This window comes from Macrobrachium rosenbergii, chromosome 21 (assembly GCF_040412425.1).
Source record: "Macrobrachium rosenbergii isolate ZJJX-2024 chromosome 21, ASM4041242v1, whole genome shotgun sequence".
NCBI classification, from domain to species: domain Eukaryota; kingdom Metazoa; phylum Arthropoda; class Malacostraca; order Decapoda; family Palaemonidae; genus Macrobrachium; species Macrobrachium rosenbergii.
Window position 1 is genome coordinate 60,105,255 of NC_089761.1, and position 6,630 is coordinate 60,111,884.

Below are 6,630 nucleotides of genomic sequence, written 5' to 3' on the forward strand. Positions count from 1 at the left end.
GACTTTACAATACTCCCACAACCCCTCAAGACATAGGTAACGTCTGATCAAAGCAGGTATCTACTGGGGCGACGGAGGGGGCCCCGCTTTCTCGATGTCAACTGGAGGGGGTGGTCGCCTTCCTCAGCGCCCTCTGGAGCAGTGTGTTGGGATGCCTTCCTGCCTGTTTTCTGGGTTTTCCAGGGACGCCCATGCCGTCTTCCTGTTCATGGGGCTGTCCGAGGGGTTGCTACACCCTGCGGGGAGCTTTGGAAGCGCCTCTGACGTCCTCCTCCAGGAATGCGGGCTTGAGGCGGTCCACAGATATCCGGTCTTCCTGCCCATGGACGGCTACCTGGAATGCCTTTTTGTTCCTTTCCATTACAAGGAAAGGTCCTCTGTAGGGCCTGGTTAAGGGTGGGCGCATGGCGTCATCCCTGACGAAGATGTGGGTGGCGGAGTACAGCCCGGGAGGCATGAAGGGGGATGTCCGGTTGGTGAATGTCCTCTGGCAGGGGGCAAACTTCCCAACCCTGTCACGGAGCCTCTGTGTTGCTGTCATCCCTGTCTTCCGCGACGAGTTCCCCCGGAACTACCAGGGTCTCCCCATAGACTTTTTCTGCTGAGGAGGGGTCGCCATTGGCTCTGGGGGTGGTTCTTTATCCGAGGAGGACCCAGGGCAGCTGGTACTTCCAATTCTCAGAGGAGCAACGAGCCATGAGGGACGCCTTTAGAGACCTGTGGAACCTTTCCACCATTCCGTTGGCTGCAGGGTTGTAGGCGGTGGTGCTGTGATGAGTGGTACTCATTAGTCGTGCTAGGGCGGTCCACAGCTCAGACAGAAAGCGGGTCCTCTGTCTGTTGTTATGTGGTCCGGGACACCAAACCGGCTGATCCAGCTGGAGAGGAGGGCTTCTGCACACACACTGGAGGTGGCTTCTTCCATGGGCGTAGCTTCGGGCCACCTGGTGGAGCGGTCAACAACTGTTAGAAGGTATTTGGCTCCTCCTGATGTGGGAAGAGGACCCACTACATCGACGTGGATGTGCCCAAAGCATCTCTTTGGCTGGGGAAACTCGCCCACCCCAGATTCGGTGTGCCGTCCTACTTTGCTGGCCTGATACTGCATACGTTGCCTTGCCCAGGCCATCGTGTCCTTCCGTATGCTGTGCCAGACGAACTTCTCCGTCAGTAGCCTGGCTGTTATCCTCCTGGAGGGGTGGGATAGGCTGTGGATAACGTCGAAGACCAGCCGACGTCTGGAGGTGGGCATCAGGGGGCAGGGGCGTCCAGTGCTAACGTCGCTCAGCAGTGTTGACCCTCCTGAGCCAAGGGGCACGCTCTTCCACTTCAGCAACTTGACAGCTGTGCAGTAGGCCAGGGTCTCTGGGTCGGCAGCCTGTTCATGGGCAAGGTCCTCGTAGTCGATCCCAAGCTGCACTGCGTCAATCTCGATCCTCGAGAGGGCATCAGCTACTGGGTCCTTCCTGCCGGGGAGGTATTTGATGGTGCAGGTGAACTCCATGACGGCCGTGAGGTACTGCTGCTGCCTAGAGGACCATGCGTCCCCTAGCTTCGTGAAGGCATGGACCAGCGGCTGGTGGTCAGTCCAAATCGTGAAGGGCGTCCCCTCCAGGAGGAACTTGAAGTGCCGTACTGCCTGGTATACTGCGAAGAGTTCCTGGTCGAAGGTGCTGTAGTGGGACTCGGTGGGGCTGAGCCTCCTGTTAAAGAAAGCGATGGGCTGAGGGGTCCCACTGATCACTTGTTCCAGGACGGCTCTGCAGGCGACGTTGCTGGCGTCCGTCGTCAGCTGGGGGGGAGCGTTGGGGTCCTGGTGGGCCAAAGATGTTGCCTTGGCGAGGGCTGCCTTCGTCAGGAGGAAGGCCTTCTGCTGGTCGGGGCCCCACACTAAGGTCTTTGGACGACCTTTGAGGACCTCCTTCAGGGGGGTCATGGTGTGTGCGATCCCTGAGATGAATCTCCTGTAGTAGTTGACCATTATGAGGAATTCTTGTATGGCCCTGATGGAGGTAAGGGTGGGGAACTTCTCAACAGCCTCGACCTTCAACGACATTGGGCGGGTGCCCCCTGGGGATATCTCGTGGCCCAGGAATTCCCCGTTCTCGATGCTGAAGGTGCACTTGTCAAACCTGATGACGAGGCCACTTTCATGCAGGCGCTGCAGGACCTTCCGGATGTGCCGCAGGTGTTCTTTCTGGGATCTGGAAAGAGAAGGATATCATCGACGTAGCAGACACAGAAGTCCAGGTCCCCCAGGATACTGTCCATCAACCTCTGGAAGGTCACACCCGCGTTCCTCAGGCCGAAGGTGGAGAAGGCGAAGACATAGGACCAAAAGGGCGTGACGATGGTGGTTTTGGGGATGTCCTCTGGCGCTACTGGTACCTGAAAATATGATTTTGAAAGATCCAACTTTGAGAATATTTTGGTCCCGTGGAAGGAGGCCGTTAGGTCCTGCATGTTTGGCAGGGGATAGTGGTCGGGTTCTGTAGCAAGGTTGAGCTGCCTGTAGTCGCTGCAGGCCTCCAGGTGCCGTCCGCTTTCTGCACCATGTGAAGGGGGGAGGCCCACAGGCTGGGAGCCTTTCTGCATATGCCCATCCTTTCCATCTCAGCGAAGGCCTTCTTGGCCTCCTGAAAGCGCTGCGGGGGAAGCTGTCAGAACTTCGTGTGAGTCGGGGGGCCCTTTGTGTTGATGTGATGGTATATCCCATGTTTGGCAGGAGCCCCAGGCACCTGGCGAAGCTCGGGTTTTAAGACTTCCGGGAATTCCTTCAGAAGGGAACCATACTGGTGGGGCGCAACGGAACAGATGGTGGGCTCCCTGGGGCCTGGCGACAAGGGCAGGGACTGGCAGGACTTGGTGTCCAGCAGGTGTTTGGGGCCGACGTCAACTGCCAGTCCGAATTGGGCGAGGAAGTCCGCCCCCAGGAGTGGGGTCCTAACGTCCACGACAATGAATTTCCACTTGTATCTACAGCCAAGGATCGAGATCGACAGGAGCTTGGTGCCGTAGGAGAGGATGGGGGAACCGTTGGTGGCTGTCAGGGAGGCAGTTGGGTCCAGTGGACATCTGTGGTCCTCTCTTGAAGGCAGGAACACTGACCACACGGCTCCAGTGTCAACCAACATCATCCTGCCGGAGACGGTGTTGCGGGCGTAAAAACCTACTGGTGCGGGGCCCTGGGTGTTTCAGTTGCTGCTGCCATGGTGGCCTGTATGGGTGACTGCTGCCTCCCCTGTTTTTTGAAGGGAAGAAAATGCAGAGGACTTCACATCTCCAGGCAGCTCTCCCGAACCTCCGGTGGTAATAGCAAAGCCCTGGCCCCTCCTTCTTCTGCTGGTGGGATGGCCTTTTCTGTTCAGCGACGTTGACAGCCTCCGTGGTGGGGTCATCCGGCTGGAGGCAGTTCATGGGGTGTGCGGGCATGGACGCCCGCTTTGCCGCCTTCATGGAGTCCGTCAGCTGCTGCGCCACCCTGATCAGGTCCTCGACCGGCAGGGTGTATGCATCTGTGATCTGCCCACGGACCTCCAGCAGTAGCTGCCGCAGAAAGATCTCCCTCATCAGCTGATTTCTTTGCGCCTGCCGCTGCTGTCAGTCTTGGGGAGGAGGAGGTGGAGGTCCTGGAGGGCATGCCACATTTCCAAGAGGTTTCCCTCCTGCCGGGGGTTGAGGGCGCTGGTAGCTCTCTCGGAGACCGGCGGGGAGCAGGTCTCGACAAGAGTGGCTTTTAACTCCTAGAAGGTGGCAGGGCTCGATGTTGTCATTAACCATGGGGCGATCTTCTTGTATATCACCTCCGGGAGGGCGTTGATGGCGATGTCTGCCTTCAACACCTCGCCTGTTAGGCCTGCTACCCTGAATTGCCCCTCGACCCTGTAGAACCAGGATGCTGCGTTTTGTTTGGTGAATGGTGGCAGCCTTATACTGAGGGCCGCCTTTGGTTGGTCCGAGAGGGGGGTCATCGTGCGGGGTGCAGGTACCGGCGTGGAGGGGCGTGTGGGAGGGGGTTGTGCGAGGGAGGCGTCTGCCTCTGAGAAGTTCCTGGTAATTTGTATGTGGTTGGGAATGTCTGCGTCCATGCTCATTCTGCGCTCTCACTTGGAGTGTGAGGGAATACTCGTGTCAATACACGATTGGGAGCATGCCGTGTGGGTCCGCTAATGACACTGGCGATGAGGGTCGGTAATGCCTGAACGCTTTGTTAGAGCCCCATAGTTAGTCCGTTATGGGCATGGGTCCGGTTCATCAGGCCAAGACTTAGTCGCCGTTTGGGTCTGTTAATGGCTTCCGGGAACCACTCCGGGGGTTACCACTTGAGAGAGGTGCGAAATAATGAGCAGGAAGACTGCTAGTTTATTGCTGAAGTGATCCGCTTATAAAGCAGTGTGCGGACGTCTGCATACTTTGCAGAGACTGCGGGTGCAAAGATTTACAGGTGACCTGAGGTCAAATTATTTCTCTACAAAAACAGGACAGGTTCATACAGAAAACATAATGATTAATAATGTTTGATGTGTTACAAAAAATACTCCGTTACATGTACATAATGCATTATCATTTGAAAAGACAATAAAATATACAATTTACAATTATGGTAATAATGTGTGTTCGGTCGACCCCAGGTCGAATGTGAAGGCACCGCAGAAAACGGGATGTTCACTACAGAGAATGTGTTGAGTGGCGACTTTACAAGGGGTGCGAGTAACGAGTTTCCCGATTTCCTAACAGTGCCTAAAGCTATGTTCTTCCTTGAAGGAGATATCTGATTTTGTAAATTTGAGAAGAGACCGGGCGATATCCGATCTCGCGTCGTCCTTCCTCCCTCTTTGGTAGAGAAAGCCATCCACATGATACATGTGAGTCCCTATGCAGGACATATAGGTATAGAAAGGTCCCTCAAGAGGTTACAGGAATCCTTTTTTTGGGTAGGAATGAAAAAAGACATTGTAAAATTCATCTCCCAGTGCCACATCTGTAATACCATGAAAAACCAGACATACTATTCTGAAGGTTCGAATGTGGCCAGTGGAGCCAATCAAATTTGCCAGAGTATACATTGATGTTGTGGGACCCTTCCCCCCAGGGGACGGGCAATTCAGATATGTGTGTGATAGTGGATGCATTCACACGGTATACACACACACACGTATGCGATGGTGGATAAATCTGCGATATCAGTTGCCAAAGCCTTGTGTTCATTCATGGTGAAGTTCGGCTGTCCCTGTACGTTAATCAGTGACAATGGGTGTGAATTTATTAACGAAGTAATAATAGAGATGTTGCCAATGGCGGAACTTGCACTTAATACAGCGTATAACGGCTTCATAAGAGATACCACGTATTTTTTAGTGTATGGACAGGACCCTTCATTGCCATATACTGCGATCATGGACCCTAGAACTTTACCGTTATGTAGTGTCGAACAATACCGGGTGATGTTCTGTAACCTGACCCGAAGGGTGTTTCAGACTACACAGACGCTTTTGTTGAGGGCCAATGAAAAGTATCAGACGAAATATGATCAGCGATTCCGCACGCAACCATCTGGAACAGAATCTGTCTGAAAAGGCTGCAACCGAGGAAACATAAACTCGAGTCTGCCTACTTGGGACCGTATTGTGTGAAAGAAATTAAAAATGACACCACGGTGGTCCAACATATTAAAACCGGTGTCCAAGGCGAGTACCACCTATCACACATGCATTCCATCAAAGAAGATGTCTTGATGTGGTACCTGAATAAGCCAGTACCCCTTTTCCCGGGACTGCCTGGCTTTCTGGGAGAGGAGAGTGAAAATGACGTGCAAGCATGTCTGGGGATCATTAATAGTACACCCAATGTGCATACAGACAAAGGTTACAAATACTGGTGTCATGTGCTGATGTGAAAAGAAAACATTGTAAACTTGTGTGTGCTTGCATTCCATGATCTTTTATTTCATTTTTTGTAGGTGATTTTATTCATTTATCATTTTTATTTAGTTTTTGTGATTTTTACAAAATTATTTTGTCTTAATGATTGACAGTAATCTTGTTTTTTTTTTGCCTTGTTTTGATTATTTGAACTGCAGGTCATTTCAATCCAAATTCTAAGAAAGTTGTGTGTTAATGTGTGGAGCTAAAAATTATTATTCCATTGAACCTATATGAGTCTACTTTTTATTATTATTATTATAAAAAAAAATTAAACCAATCAAATCATAGCAATGTGATACACGGAATTCATAACATTGTAAATTGCCAATTGTAACCGTGCAATTTGACCTTGGCTTGCTAAATTTTAGCTTTTGTTTTTGCATGAATTATTGATAACTTATGTCGGGAGGTAAAGTACTCAAATAGCAGTGCACAACTAGCAGAGAAACTAAAAAAAAAAAAAAAATAGTGTTGTGAGTCCTACGAGACGCAAACTTTGAGGGGGGGAGTGGTGAACTGATTATATAGAAATTTATGTGAGACAACAGAAAATCTGCTAGTTGTTGTTTGTACATCTTTGTGATCAGAGAGCAACTAACATAGATACTGCTGAGTCGTCGGACGCCATACGATCGGTGAGGCTTGGTGTGGGTAATTCAAATGAGTGCCATACATCAAAGACCCTTATTGGCTCCTTTCAATTATA